Here is a 15,783-nt window from a genome sequence, read left to right as displayed (position 1 = left end):
AACCTTGAAGATAATGAGTTATGAACCCCTTGATCTCTAGAATAAAAAGCCTTCCCTTACCCAAATGACTTGGACCAATTGACCATTTGCATAGAGCTCACTTGTTGTATTGCTTAATGAATGTGAGAGTTGGCTGAATTGAATGTGTGAATGAATAATGTTGAGTTGAGATAGGCCTAGAGAAGCAAGAGGATAATAAGAGAGAGTGTGCTAGTACTGAATTCTTATGTTGAAGTGAGTGCTTTTGTGTTTCTCTTGGCTATGAGCTCCCATTTTCAAACCTCTTCCCCTATTAGTTCCAGAAAGTTCACTTGAGGACAAGTAAAGGACTAGTGTGGGGGAGTTGATGTCTTGCATATTTGCATTGTTTTAACCATTCATTCATAAGCATTTGCATCATATAGATTAGGATTTAGGCATGTTTAGGTTGCATTTGGCACACATATGTCCTTATCAGGTGCTGGAGTGTCTTATGGACTGATTGGGAGTGTTTGGAAACTTTGTGATCCAAATTGGGGTGAAGAATGGAGTCTAGTCAAGCCACACATGAAGTTGGATGAATCGGACCCGGGTAGAATGACCCGGGATAGCTTACCCGGGCGCATGCCTCACCATTGGTCGACTCGGGTTGCTCGTGCAGGGGATGGAGTACCCGGGCGCCTGGAGCAACGTCGCAAGGAAACTGACGCGGGTTGGAGTGCTCGGGGTACCTTACCCGGGCGCTTGGAGCTGGACGTGTCGAGACCAAACTGACGCGGGTTGGATGACCCGGGTTGTCGACCATGATTCCTACCCGGGTTAAGTCATTTACTTGCTCGAATTTAAACACTTTAAAAGGGTATTTTAGACATTTTAAAAGGAAACCATTAGGTTTTCTTTGATTCATATTGATACTTTTGTAATCAAAAAGAAAACGAGATATCTTTTATCTATTAAAGAACACAAACTCTCTCAAGAAAAACATCTCTTTTTGGCTTGATTTGTTATTGTTCTTGTGATCTCTCATCTATTTCTCTACATGATTAATCTGAAATCCATCATGGGTTTAAGAGAAATCATGGAGATTAGTGAGTAATCACCTTTTGGATTCATGGGTTAGGGTGATTAAGGGTGATTAGGCTAGTTCTAGGATGTTTTAGGTATAGATCATACTTGTTCCTTGCTAGTAGAGTGATCTTACTGCATCATTTGAGTAGGCCACTCAAAGGGTGATCTCTAAGCATTTCTCACCCGACAGGTGTTCGATGAAATGCCTGAGTCAACTCTCCTAGGCTTTTAGTGTACTTTGCCAAAGACATTTGTTGTTAAAGATGCTAAGATAGCTAATAGACTTGTTAGTAATGATTGCTTGCATGTTATTCAACCAAAGACATTTGATGTTTGAGATATGTTAGCAAATGAGCATTCATCTAGACATAGAGCTTGCTTAGAATTGTGTCTAGGCTTAAGGTTGATAGTTTGATTTATCATTTGCATTCCTTAGATCGAAACCTGATCACCCAATGTCTAAACCCCTATACCCATGAGTTCTCCTTTCCAATAGCTTAAGAGTATCATTTTACTGCTTTGCATTAGCTTTAATCATTAGTTTAGAATTCATCAAATCACTGGTTGCACTTAGATTAGATAAATACTTGCATTCTCTCTGATTTTAAATCCCTCAGAACTGGTTCGACAACTTACTTCCACTATACTATCATTTGACTTAGGAGCCTCAAAACTCCTAACATCTCTCTCTCTCTCTCTCTCTCTCTCTCTCTCTCTCTCTCTCTCTCTCTCTCTCTCTCTCTCTCTCTCTCTCCTCAGCATTATCCACCATTTTTTTCATCTTTCTTATCTTTCTTATCCTCTTTACAATTTATTGTCAAATAAATTAATTATTATGTTCTATATATTTAATAAATATAGTATAATACAATATCAACTATTGTATTAAAGAATTTTCACGCGTCAAGAAGGAGAACGTTGTCTATTTTTAGACCAAATTCACACAGATATATATCAGTGCATGACTATATTCTTAATATATGAATATTGAGTAAAATAACCTGACCATAAATGGTATAACAATCTTTTATTTATAGTGGAAAGTAGGCCTGGAATTAAAATCCTGATCCGCGATCCGATCAGGTATCCGCTCCGAAAAAACGGATATCCGGAAAGCCCGGATCCGGATAGTGTTTCTATGGATCCGGCAGATCCGGATACGGATCCGGGTAGTAAAATTTTAGGTCCGGGTACCCGGATTCGGATCCGGACCTATTATATATATAATATTTAAAATATAAATATATTTATATATGTATACCATATATAGTTTATATATAAAATAAATAAAATTTTAATTTTATTAAATTTCAATAATTTTTCAATTTTATTTTTAAAAATAGTTTTAAATAGACTAAATAAATAGTTAATTAGCTAATTTTTAATTTAATTTAAAAAAAAAAAATGGTTGAGATCTAGATATCTGCAGGTATTCGGATTTTAGTCTGGATATCCGAACCTCGAATACCCAAAATTCTCAAATCTAGATCCGGATATCAATTTTACAGATCCAATCCGGGTATCCTGATATACCTTGGATACCAGGTTTGTCCTACCCCTAGTGGAAAGGATAAAAATGAAAAACAGTGATTTTAGTTGTTGACTTCATTTCTTTTTCAATGTTTGGCCACAAGGACGGAAGCAGAATCATACGGTTTTAACCAAAACATGTACTCTATTAAAATAGATTCCTATTTAAACTCTACCATTGTTATAAACCATTGGATGGACGGACATAACCGAACCGTACCGGACAGTATCGGGCGGACGTACCGGACAGACAATACCGAACCGGACCAGACGCATGAGGAAGAAAAGAAGACTTAGACTTTACCATATTTATGTATTAGCATATTTGTATTAGGATATTACTATTTCCATGTATTTCCTATTTCCTATTGGAAATAGGATCTTTCCATTTATCTCTTCCTTGTAACATGTATATATATAGATGCCTATTGGCACATCAATAAGAAGAAGAAATACAAGTTTTACAACACGTTATCAGCACGAGAGCTCTGAGAAAACCCTGAGTGAATTTCGAAACCCTTTTTCCCAGCAACCACCATAAACCCTAGAAATCAGACGAAACTTCAAAACACCGTATCTCCTCAACCCGACGGATCCAGACGACACGCCACCTATCAAATTCAAGATCTCGACGAGACGAATCCAACGCCGTCGACCTCATCGCAATCCGATACCGGACGCGTTCTCACGAGCTATTACAAGAAGCGCCGTCAACTTGATTCAAAACCCTAATTCGGACGCAACTTCAAATCGACGTATCTCTTAAACCATAAGGATTTAGCCGACGTTCCATATATCCAATTGAAGCTCTCGACGAGAAGAATCCAGCGCCGCAAACCTCGTCTCAATCCGAGTTCAGACGCGTTCTCCACCTCCGTTTCAATCCGCGTTGACAATTTCCTTTTTACTAAAGGAAACCCTAGCTGTCTTTCCATTCTCATCCGACCAGCACCCATACTGACCATTCGACGAATTGATCAGCACCCGATAAGCCACCAGACGATCCGACAGTTCATCCAACAGCCGGTAGAGGTTCCGGACGATCCGATCAGCCCGTTCCTTGCTCGCGATAGACGTTCAAGCCGTTCGCGGTTTTCTCTCCTCTCTCTAGGTGGTCCAGTTTCAGATTTTCTCCAATCTAAAGGTAAATAAAATCTGAAACACCCTTTGGAACCATATCAAAACGAATTTGGTTGTTTGTTAAAGGATTGAACATTAAAATTTGATGAACCTAAAAACCTAGGACAATTGAATCCCTAAATAAATTTGAGGAATTTGGATTTGGTTTAGTTCTCCCGTTAAGTTGCTAGATCAAACGGTCATTAGGTTGTTAGAAGCACAAATATTCCTTATTCAATAAGAGATTGATTAAATCAATTAAAACCAAAACACTAAGTGTTCTTGGATCTCGAAAACCTTATGATCTGAATGATCAATCAGAGCCAATAGAAATCGATCACCCCTTAAACCCATCTTGGTCGATTTCACAAACTATAAATTCTATAAACTGAAATCTGAATTATTTTATTGATTGCTTGATTGATTGATTTGTTGAAATTTCCTTTCTGCTAAAATGGAAAATTTCCTTTTCTGAAAAAATAGAAAGTTTCTTTTTATAAAAAAATTTCTTTTCTGAAAAGTTTTCAGCTTATGTTAAATTGCATATTACATACTGAATCTGAAATAGGAATATTGCTAGAATGCTCACCATTGATCATTGATTGCTTAAAGGGATATTTCATGTTGATTGATTAATACTTGTTAGAAATTTTTGTTTTGGTTGGTGTGAACCATTGATATATTGAGTGATAAAATTTCTAAAAGTATTTTCATGTTTGATTGATTATTTGAATGCATGAATTCTAAGAATTGATTGATTGATTGATTGATATGATTCAGATGTCAACCTTGGATTATGATACCCTAGAAATTTCTGGAGAAAATTATCTAGGATGGGCAATGAATATCTCATATATACTATGGACAGAGGGTCTTGGGAAATGTATCATCAAGGATGATCATGGAACCAAGAACGAAATGGCATTAACAGTAATGAGCCATCATCTCATTGAGGAACTGAGAAATCAGTACCGAGATATAGAGAGCCCCCGATGCCTCTGGACAGAATTAATGTCCAGATACACTAAGGTGTTATTACCAAAGATAAGGCATGAGTGGATGAGCCTCAGATTCCGGGACTATGGGTCCGTGGAAGAATATAATTATACCCTGTCCGAAATAGCTCATAACCTGATATTATGTGGTGAAAAGTTAACAGATGAGGAATTACTTGAAAAGACATTCTCTACAGCAGATCCAAGAGATCTATTTTTACATCATAGAGAGAAATGTTTCACCACATACAATGATCTCTTTTCATACTTATTACAAAGAGAGTGGATGAATCAAATAAAGAATGAGATGAGTGGTTATGAAGCAGATTGTGATGAAAGAGATAATAAATCCGAGGAAGCCACATCCAAAGTGACAGTTGGAGTGGCCGGCTTGACCATAGGCTAAAAGGCCATTTGACATCCTGAAATTTTGCTTTGTTTGTTTGTTTTACTTTAAATCTTATTATGTTATATGATTTGGTGTTTTTATGAAAACCTTTATTGAATGATTTTTATTTATCTTAGAATTACAAAGCATAAAAATATCCACGAAAAATAAAAATAAAATTCTCCCAATAAATCTTGTTCTAGAAGGATAGTTAGACCACAGCCAAGGCATTGCCTGAAGGGCATTATATACACCCAATTTTGTGGCCCATTGAGTACTAACAATAAATGGTTTCCATATAGAAACAATGGGCAAAAGAGAACAAAAGGTTCCTACAGATTATGAAAGAAAAATCGCCTAAGGCCTTATAAGAAAGTGGTCAAGACTATACCTATGTACTCTACTGATTAATACTATGCTAAGATCAGTATGATGAAAGGCAAAAGAGCCATGGTAACCAGTTGGAAATTACACTTAATGGCATGACCGGACTAGCCATCCGGATCGATCCAAACTTGATGCAAATAATTGAAAGGCACAAAAGAGTTATCCCATAGAATCTCACGTTGTGAAACATGTACACAAGGGAAGCTCATGAGGCTTAACTGTCCCAAGTATCATGAAATGGCATAATGGTTTATAACATGTTCATGAGGGGGAGAATACACACCCGTGTGGTACATGACCATACTATAAAAACATGAACATGATCCGTGGGACATGGTCTATGACCATGGTAAATTAATACAAAGACAAGCCACGTCCATCATGATAAACCATCCGGTCGAGACCGGGATGGATGGACAGGACGTGGACGCGGTCAACAAAGTTCATACGACCGTACCACGGACGATGAAACCGACCGGGTCGAAAACAGAACCATGGACAATCATTTGGCCGATTTCTTATAATACAAAGGCCACGACCTAATGCTTGGGAACACACTGATATACATGTGTAAAGACAATATGCATCAGGCCATATAAGTGAGCATAGATATTCCCATCTCAGATTGAATACGGGTCACGACCAGACATATGAAATCTTAAAGAGATTTAACCACCACATTCATATGTGCTTTCTAAGATAGAAACTGAGATAAGAATTGGGAATATATGTTGGATAGGAGTATGACTTTCTCCCACGAATTTATATGAAACCTTGAGCCAAATATGGGTGATAAGATTAAATGGCCAGGTTCACGGATTGCATGAGTAATCCGACTGTCCAACATCAAAAGTGAGAAAGCTATAAGCTGGATAAAGAGTAAGATATTGGTATTAACCATCATTGTCTTGGCAAGATCCTCGGACTAGAAATATAATCTAAGACGTCCAAAGAATGTGATCAAATAATGCAAAAGCTAGCAGAACTAAATGCCAGACACATTGACCCGAAAGGAAAGAAAAGAATGACTAAATGTCATACCAGCTTATGCACCACGAAATTTGATGTCCTAAGAGACACAATCAAGTTGCTACAGAGTCTATACAAGATAGACCAAAGTGTTCCATAAGATAAAGGAACCTCGGATAGAAAGAAATGAAAAGGTGCACAGAATGATATAAATCCGAGTTCAAAAGGGAACCAGTCCGGACATGGAGATAAGGCTGGCCAGCTAACCATCTAAGGTACCAGACCATGTAGTTTGGGACGCCAAACTGCAAGGAAATAAAGGTCCTAGATAATGAAATCTCAAATCGATTTGGATATGTCTGGAACACAATGGAACCATATATAAGAGTGTTAACACCACTGATGTATTTACATATAAGAGAACTCATAAAAGAAAGTAGCACTTGAGTATAAGATATAATGCGAGGATCATTAACCCACGAGAGTACTCACAAAGAATAAAATGGACGTGAGGTTTAAAGTAAAGAAAGATGGACGTATTGGCCATAAAACGCCATCAAGTGATAAAACCAGTGAATGGGTCATGTGAGGAAAGTAAACCGTGAGATAAGGACATGGTCACGTGGTCTAAGACGTGCATGTGCCTATTTACAGCATTTGAGCATAGCTGATTACACAAGGTTACTCACAGAGACCGAAAAACAGTTTATAAGGAGATATACTCCTATGTGGTGGATGCTACTACTCAGATTTGAAATTGACAAAGGTCTGGTCATAAGTAAGAGATAAAAACGTAGTAAGCAAGCATATGGATCACTGGATCAAATATTATAAAGGTACCACAAAGATGAGAAAAGAAATTCTCAATGAACAGCATTGTTCCTAAGCTGTTCATGGACTGAATCATTAAGCAGCTGTATAAGTAAAGGATCTGTCTAAGAACAATCCAATTCAGTCCATACATACTTATAAGAAGTACAAAATCCCTTGTGTTTGGAACCAGCCTAAAGAGAGGTTGATACAGTTTATTTCTAGATCTCAAAAGATCAGCTATCATGTAGCAGTCCATAAGCACGCCTAGCAAAGGTCCATACGAACTAAGGACATGGGACTGCATATACAGATATAGCCGTATGAGAGAAGTACCAATCACCATGTGATTGGTCGTGGTCTATGACCCAATGGTCTACGGCAAAGGCTTGATAGCAACACACCAACAACATCTTAGACATCCATCAAAGGTTGTGTGTGTGTATAAACAAGATTGATTCTTAAGACTATGTATATAAGGACTGCAATAACTCATAGCAGAGACCATAGTCGTGGGTATGTGTATGAGATCAGCACGCCCTAAGTAAGATATAAGATGGTCACAACAAAAAGCGAAGAGAACCATTATGGTTCACGCCAAAGACCATACCAAATCAAAGACTATGTCCGGCTTCTTTCCGGCCGAATCATCCATGAGAGATGACTAATTTTGTTAACCCAAAACGTGGTATGACTTTTGAGGTATCAACTATCAGTATGGATAGTACATATGGCAAAAAAGATTGATTGCCAAGAATAAGGTCCGATGAGTGTACTTGGTTATAGAACCAAAGTCTAATGAGTATGTAAAACTCATTGTAGTAATGATCACTGATCAAGTCATGATCTAAGACACTCATGAGAAAATTATGGACGTGTATAGACAAGGTCTATGACACAATATGGATCGACCAGTTCAGTACATTTTCGATAGTACTTAAGAGAAATATCTCACTGTCCATAAACGACCAGGTCATACTATAGGACGATCCATAAACACTTATGGATGAGATCCAACCAAGTAAAGTGGTTAGTAGTCTAGGAGACATACGTTTTTGGTCAAGGACCATAATGGTCGACCATATTATAAGTTGGACGACATAAGGCACAGTACGTCCAAGTGTTCTTCTGCGAAATTCTAAGAGAAAGAAACACAGACACTCCAAGCTCACTGAATCAATATTTACAAGTCCTTACACGGACATCTTCAGTGATGCATTCATCAGGGGGAGTAGTGTGTGTTGTACTCTTTTTCCTTCACCAAGGTTTTGTCCCACTGGGTTTTCCTGGTAAGGTTTTAATGAGGCAACATGAAGCACACTATGAACTCTGAAACGGTTATGGCGTCCAAGGGGGAGTGTTATAAACCATTGGATGGACGGACATAACCGAACCGTACCGGACAGTACCGGGCGGACGTACCGGACAGACAATACCGAACCGGACCAGACGCATGAGGAAGAAAGGAAGACTTAGACTTTACCATATTTATGTATTAGCATATTTGTATTAGGATATTACTATTTCCATGTATTTCCTATTTCCTATTGGAAATAGGATCTTTCCATTTATCTCTTCCTTGTAACATGTATATATATAGATGCCTATTGGCACATCAATAAGAAGAAGAAATACAAGTTTTACAACAACCATGACATTTTTTTTTGAACCTAATAAGTTGGAACTACAAATATACACACGCTTCTATTTTTTTATCTACCGATTGTTATTAAGTTTTGGATTCCTTCACTAATATTATCTATTATTAATATTACACGCTACTTATATTACATACTAGGGATTGGCCCGCCCTACGGGCGGGTGAATTTACACTAAAACTATCTTATATTAAATACTTTTTTTAAAATTTTATATAACATTTAGAAATTTACTTTGTAATGAAAATAATAAATATAATCTATTTTTATTCTAAGATCAGATTGTAAATTTTATTAAATTTGTTGGTTTGAGTTAAAAAACCCACTAACATTGTTTTTGATAGAGAACACAGAATTATTAAATTAAAAATTATGGAAAATGTAATGATTTATATTCCTATTTGATTACTGTTTCAATTTGAGACTGAAGAACAAAAAAAGTAAGAATAACTATGTTTCAAAAAAAAAGAACTAAGAATGACTATTTTTTTATAATGTTGTTAATTATTTTACCTATGAAGTAAGAGTAACAAATGTTTTAATTTAGTGTATTTTATTTTTCAGTATTGTTATGTTTGATTATTATGTGTGTAACAATTCTTTCCGGTGATAGATGATCTATTTTAGTTTTGTATAGTGTTTGTTTTACTTGAGTCTGATGCTTTCAAGCCAGCTGGCCCGAGGAGGCTTCTTTACCATGGCGTTGGGTGTAGATACCTCTAATAGCAAGCTCTGCTTCACCTTGTTAAGGTGCGTTGAGTATGTTCTCAAGTGAGGCTGAGAGTTTCTTAAGAGTCAAGTATATTTTTTGTGTGCGTGGGTGGCATCTGGGCTAACTTGAGCTAACTTTTGAAAGATATCTTAGTTTGGTCCTGCGAGCGGGATGTGGGATTCATCTGGGCTGATTTCCTGTAGCATAATAGATGCATACCTGGATTATATCAACGTTGCGCTGAATGATATGTTGAAAGTAAACGCAGGGATAATCACCACTAACTTGAGATGTTTGTATAAGTTTAAAATTTGAAGCAAGCATGATAGCTTTGAGATTTGTATTGTTTATTAAAGGTGAGGAGTTTTTTGTTGTTGTATTCGTCATCTCCCATGTAAACGTCATAATTTGAATCTGTAGAGCTCTCTTTGCTTTAGCATTATCTTGTGATGAGCTGAGTGCATGTTTTAAATAAGTGTGAAATCAGGTGCAAATAATAGTTGGTTGGTAACTTTTACCTCTCTACTTCATTTTTGGCATTTGAGCTAATTTGATGCGCTATTTTTTTAAGAAGTTGCACCTCCAGAACATGTGGTACTTCATTCTCCGCAATTAGCAAAAGAACAACTTCCGCAGGCTGGACTACCAGTTATAGGACTGCAATTTAAGAATGAGGAAATAATTGTAAAATAGACTTTTAGGGTCTCCGTACAAAAGAATTAGTTGAAGTTGTGTAAGTCCACTTGCCTAGGTTTGATTTGGAACTTTTTGAGGTCTCTAAAATGCTTCCTAGCTTGCCTTGCAACCTTCCCCAAATTTTCTGCTAAACACGAAATGCAAAACCTTAATCTCAAGATTGGTGTTGAGACATACATTAAGACCAAATGAGCATTGTAAACAAATTATTTTACCTCTACAGTTAGATATGGTATACCTTATACAGTTAGTGCTATCTCCCGACTGAAGGCTACGATGTAAACATGAGAAGTATGTAATGTCATGTTTTTTAAATAGTCCAGGCAAATGCCGAATCCATATTTAATAAAGTTAAAAAACTCAAAGTTTTGAAGATTTTTAAAAGTAGAACTGCTTAATCAATATAACATGTATAAATCATTTTAAATGGCAGAGTTTAATTAACATTACGATAAGGACCGTAATCATGTTTTTTTATTATCCCACTTGTACTCGAAGTATCTATCTTATTAAAACAGAAACATTACAACTTTTTCTAGGTAGATTTTAAAGTTGGACCTTATGTAATTAATGCTATATTAATCTACTTATTATTAGACATGCTCTTTTATAAATGACTAATATCAATATTACCATAATTTTTTACTTCTTACCTTATTATTATATCCACTACGCATGTTTCCTTATATTGCATATATTTTACTATAAACTAGATACATCCACACTAGCATATTATACTATAAGATAGATTATTAATAATACATCTACTAACATATAATACTATACGACAGATTACTAATAATACAATATATTATATGTATTCATTAACTTGCATCTATGAATATTAGTAATACTATGAAAATGACTAACTCTATACTTTGAACCTATAAACCATGATATACTAATTTATAACAAAAATGATATTACTGTTACAAATTAGTTTTTATAAAAATTATCTGTAGCAACAATTTGTTATATAAGATAAATTTAATCAAGACCCAAATCTTTTTTTTCCTGTTCAGAAAAAAAGAAACCTACGAATATATATATACCAATAAGTTAGCCAAAAATCTTCCGAATAAATAGTAAATCTCACCAACTCAAAAAAATAAATTAAAAATATAACAAAAGATATTATGTTTGAAAGTTAGCTCACTGGGTCGGGTATAAATCTGTTCATTTCACGTATGAATTCTTCGAGTTCTCAACATTTGGTTCTAAGTAGGTATTTGATTTTTTTTGTCCGGGTCGGTTTTTTTTGGTTCCGGATCATTCTAATTTTGTATATTATAAATCTTAAATAATATACAACATGTATATAAAATATGTGAATCAAAAGATAAATCCGCGCAGGTGCGCGGGTCATGATCTAGTGTAAGATTATAACAATGGCATCGACTTCAAAATATGAGATGTGGAAATCAATTAAAAAGACTGCATTTAATTAACAATACCATTAGGATGAAAGCCTAAATTTTAGGAGACTGGAGCAGTAGAAACAGACAGTCTCCACCTAATGAGCTCTGAGCGAACCTCCCTCTAGTCATTATCTTATTGTCCTAGTAACCTTGTTTTATTTGTTTTAGCATTGGCTCTCAAGTTACCTTTTTTTCCACAGAAAACTTGTTACAGGTAATCTTGTTCCGAAGTGTTTTTTTTTTCTAAATCTCTTTTTGGGTGTTTAGGAACCATCTAGCTGCATAAGAAGAATGGGATCCAAGCAAAAAAACTTGTATATCTGTTAATTATTCATTTTATGATCAACTTGTATTCAATTTGTTCACATTCTTAGCAACAACAAAAAAAAACAGTTGAACAGTTATTGTATCAATTTGTTCCACTTAAGAAAGTGGTTGACCTGTCAAAATCTTCACCACCAAGATGAGTTTCTCCAGCAATAGCTTTTAGTTCAAAGATACCTTCTTCAATGGTGAGAACTGAGAAGAGAGACACCAAAAGTATCACCACCAAGATCAAAGATCAAGACGTTCTTCTCTCCAACACTGTTGCCTTCTTGTCAAGGCCATAAGCAATGGATGCTGCAGTGAGCTCGTGATACACATATATAACATTAAGACCAGCGATCACACCAGCCTCTTTTGTGGCTTGACGCTGATAGTCGAGCGAAGTAAGCTGGAACAGTGACAGCAGCACGATTTACAGTGACATGAAGCTAAGGCTTCAGTGATCTCATGTATCTTGATGAGAACCATGGAAGAGATCTCCTCGGCGCCAAACTTTTTCTCTTTGCCTCTGTAGTTGACGACGATCATGGGTTTATCGGCAGGACAATGTATGATCTTGACAGGTCATAGCTTCATGTTGCTTTGGGCAGATGCATCACTTAATCTCCGACCAATCGATCTCTTTGCATTTGTCACAACAAAACCAATTGAAAACAGAGTTAATTCACACATTCAAATATCATTCACATTCAATTAGATCATGCTATAAACCAAAAAAAATCACAATCATCTCTTTGAAATCAGAACTAACCCATAACTATCATCATCAAAACCGATTAAGGTGCAACTAAGATTTTCATATTAACCTAAAATTTACGAACCAGTATCGAGATATACAAACCACCATGTCCACACAGCTCCCCCACCTTTCTTCACAGTTTTTGCTTCTCAGAACAGTCTCCTTAAATCGGAGAGTAGCATGTTGGGCATCCCATGTCTTTGAAGTGTTGCAGTGGAAGCTTTTGAGATTCTAAGGATTTGCAGAGTTTGGTGACTTTCTCTGCAGCTCGACGAAGACCTATATATATATAGATGTTACGACGCTCCTTAATGAGAATAAATGAGAGGGATTGGGAAGAGAGGTAGGCTGAGGCTTGATGATGGAATTAAAGTGTGATTTTAAGTAAGATCGAAGACGTTACACTTACAGGAAAACGCAGTCCTTCCATTGACGGCGAGGTAAACCTAAACAGGCCGCACATATCAAATTATGGCCCAATAACCAAACAGTCTGTGTACGAAACGTATCGTTTTAGTAAAATGATGGACACGTGGCGATTTTCCCCCTATGGAGAGAAAAAAGCCAACTTTATTTATTAAGATTTACGAACCAGTATCGAGATATACAAACCACCATGTCCACACAGCTCCCCCACCTTTCTTCACAGTTTTTGCTTCTCAGAACAGTCTCCTTAAATCGGAGAGTAGCATGTTGGGCATCCCATGTCTTTGAAGTGTTGCAGTGGAAGCTTTTGAGATTCTAAGGATTTGCAGAGTTTGGTGACTTTCTCTGCAGCTCGACGAAGACCTATATATATAGATGTTACGACGCTCGTTAATGAGAATAAATGAGAGGGATTGGGAAGAGAGGTAGGCTGAGGCTTGATGATGGAATTAAAGTGTGATTTTAAGTAAGATCGAAGACGTTACACTTACAGGAAAACGCAGTCCTTCCATTGACGGCGAGGTAAACCTAAACAGGCCGCACATATCAAATTATGGCCCAATAACCAAACAGTCTGTGTACGAAACGTATCGTTTTAGTAAAATGATGGACACGTGGCGATTTTCCCCCTATGGAGAGAAAAAAGCCAATTTTATTTATTAAGATTTACGAACCAGTATCGAGATATACAAACCACCATGTCCACACAGCTCCCCCACCTTTCTTCACAGTTTTTGCTTCTCAGAACAGTCTCCTTAAATCGGAGAGTAGCATGTTGGGCATCCCATGTCTTTGAAGTGTTGCAGTGGAAGCTTTTGAGATTCTAAGGATTTGCAGAGTTTGGTGACTTTCTCTGCAGCTCGACGAAGACCTATATATATAGATGTTACGACGCTCGTTAATGAGAATAAATAAGAGGGATTGGGAAGAGAGGTAGGCTGAGGCTTGATGATGGAATTAAAGTGTGATTTTAAGTAAGATCGAAGACGTTACACTTACAGGAAAACGCAGTCCTTCCATTGACGGCGAGGTAAACCTAAACAGGCCGCACATATCAAATTATGGCCCAATAACCAAACAGTCTGTGTACGAAACGTATCGTTTTAGTAAAATGATGGACACGTGGCGATTTTCCCCCTATGGAGAGAAAAAAGCCAACTTTATTTATTAAGATTTACGAACCAGTATCGAGATATACAAACCACCATGTCCACACAGCTCCCCCACCTTTCTTCACAGTTTTTGCTTCTCAGAACAGTCTCCTTAAATCGGAGAGTAGCATGTTGGGCATCCCATGTCTTTGAAGTGTTGCAGTGGAAGCTTTTGAGATTCTAAGGATTTGCAGAGTTTGGTGACTTTCTCTTCAGCTCGACGAAGACCTATATATATATAGATGTTACGACGCTCGTTAATGAGAATAAATGAGAGGGATTGGGAAGAGAGGTAGGCTGAGGCTTGATGATGGAATTAAAGTGTGATTTTAAGAAAGATCGAAGACGTTACACTTACAGGAAAACGCAGTCCTTCCATTGACGGCGAGGTAAACCTAAACAGGCCGCACATATCAAATTATGGCCCAATAACCAAACAGTCTGTGTACGAAACGTATCGTTTTAGTAAAATGATGGACACGTGGCGATTTTCCCTCTATGGAGAGAAAAAAGCCAACTTTATTTATTAAGATTTACGAACCAGTATCGAGATATACAAACCACCATGTCCACACAGCTCCCCCACCTTTCTTCACAGTTTTTGCTTCTCAGAACAGTCTCCTTAAATCGGAGAGTAGCATGTTGGGCATCCCATGTCTTTGAAGTATTGCAGTGGAAGCTTTTGAGATTCTAAGGATTTGCAGAGTTTGGTGACTTTCTCTGCAGCTCGACGAAGACCTATATATATATAGATGTTACGACGCTCGTTAATGAGAATAAATGAGAGGGATTGGGAAGAGAGGTAGGCTGAGGCTTGATGATGGAATTAAAATGTGATTTTAAGCAAGATCGAAGACGTTACACTTACAGGAAAACGCAGTCCTTCCATTGACGGCGAGGTAAACCTAAACAGGCCGCACATATCAAATTATGGCCCAATAACCAAACAGTCTGTGTACGAAACGTATCATTTTAGTAAAATGATGGACACATGGCGATTTTCCCCCTATAGAGAGAAAAAAGCCAACTTTATTTATTAAGATAACCAAATTACTTAATCTAAAACAGCATCACATTAAACCATCATTCGGTTATCTACAGATAAAAGAACAATACAAATTTCAAATACTGATCTTATACTAATCAAACCATGACTTTGTTCATCTTCTGGCTTCAATACTGAGTAAAACTGGACATCACCTGAACCCATATAATCATATTTGCTTTCTCTTCAGTTCACGAACCTACAACACACCAAAAATATAATCAATTCATATTTTTGTCCATCTTTAATCTTACTAGACATTCTAACAATCTCAATAATTAAGTAAACTTCGAATAATACACCATATCATCGTCTATCAAAAAGTAGTAGAAGATATGACTTTGAATTCGTCTATCACAAAATAAT

Source organism: Raphanus sativus, chromosome 7 (assembly GCF_000801105.2).
Source record: "Raphanus sativus cultivar WK10039 chromosome 7, ASM80110v3, whole genome shotgun sequence".
Classification (NCBI taxonomy): domain Eukaryota; kingdom Viridiplantae; phylum Streptophyta; class Magnoliopsida; order Brassicales; family Brassicaceae; genus Raphanus; species Raphanus sativus.
This window is presented reverse-complemented; position numbering follows the sequence as displayed.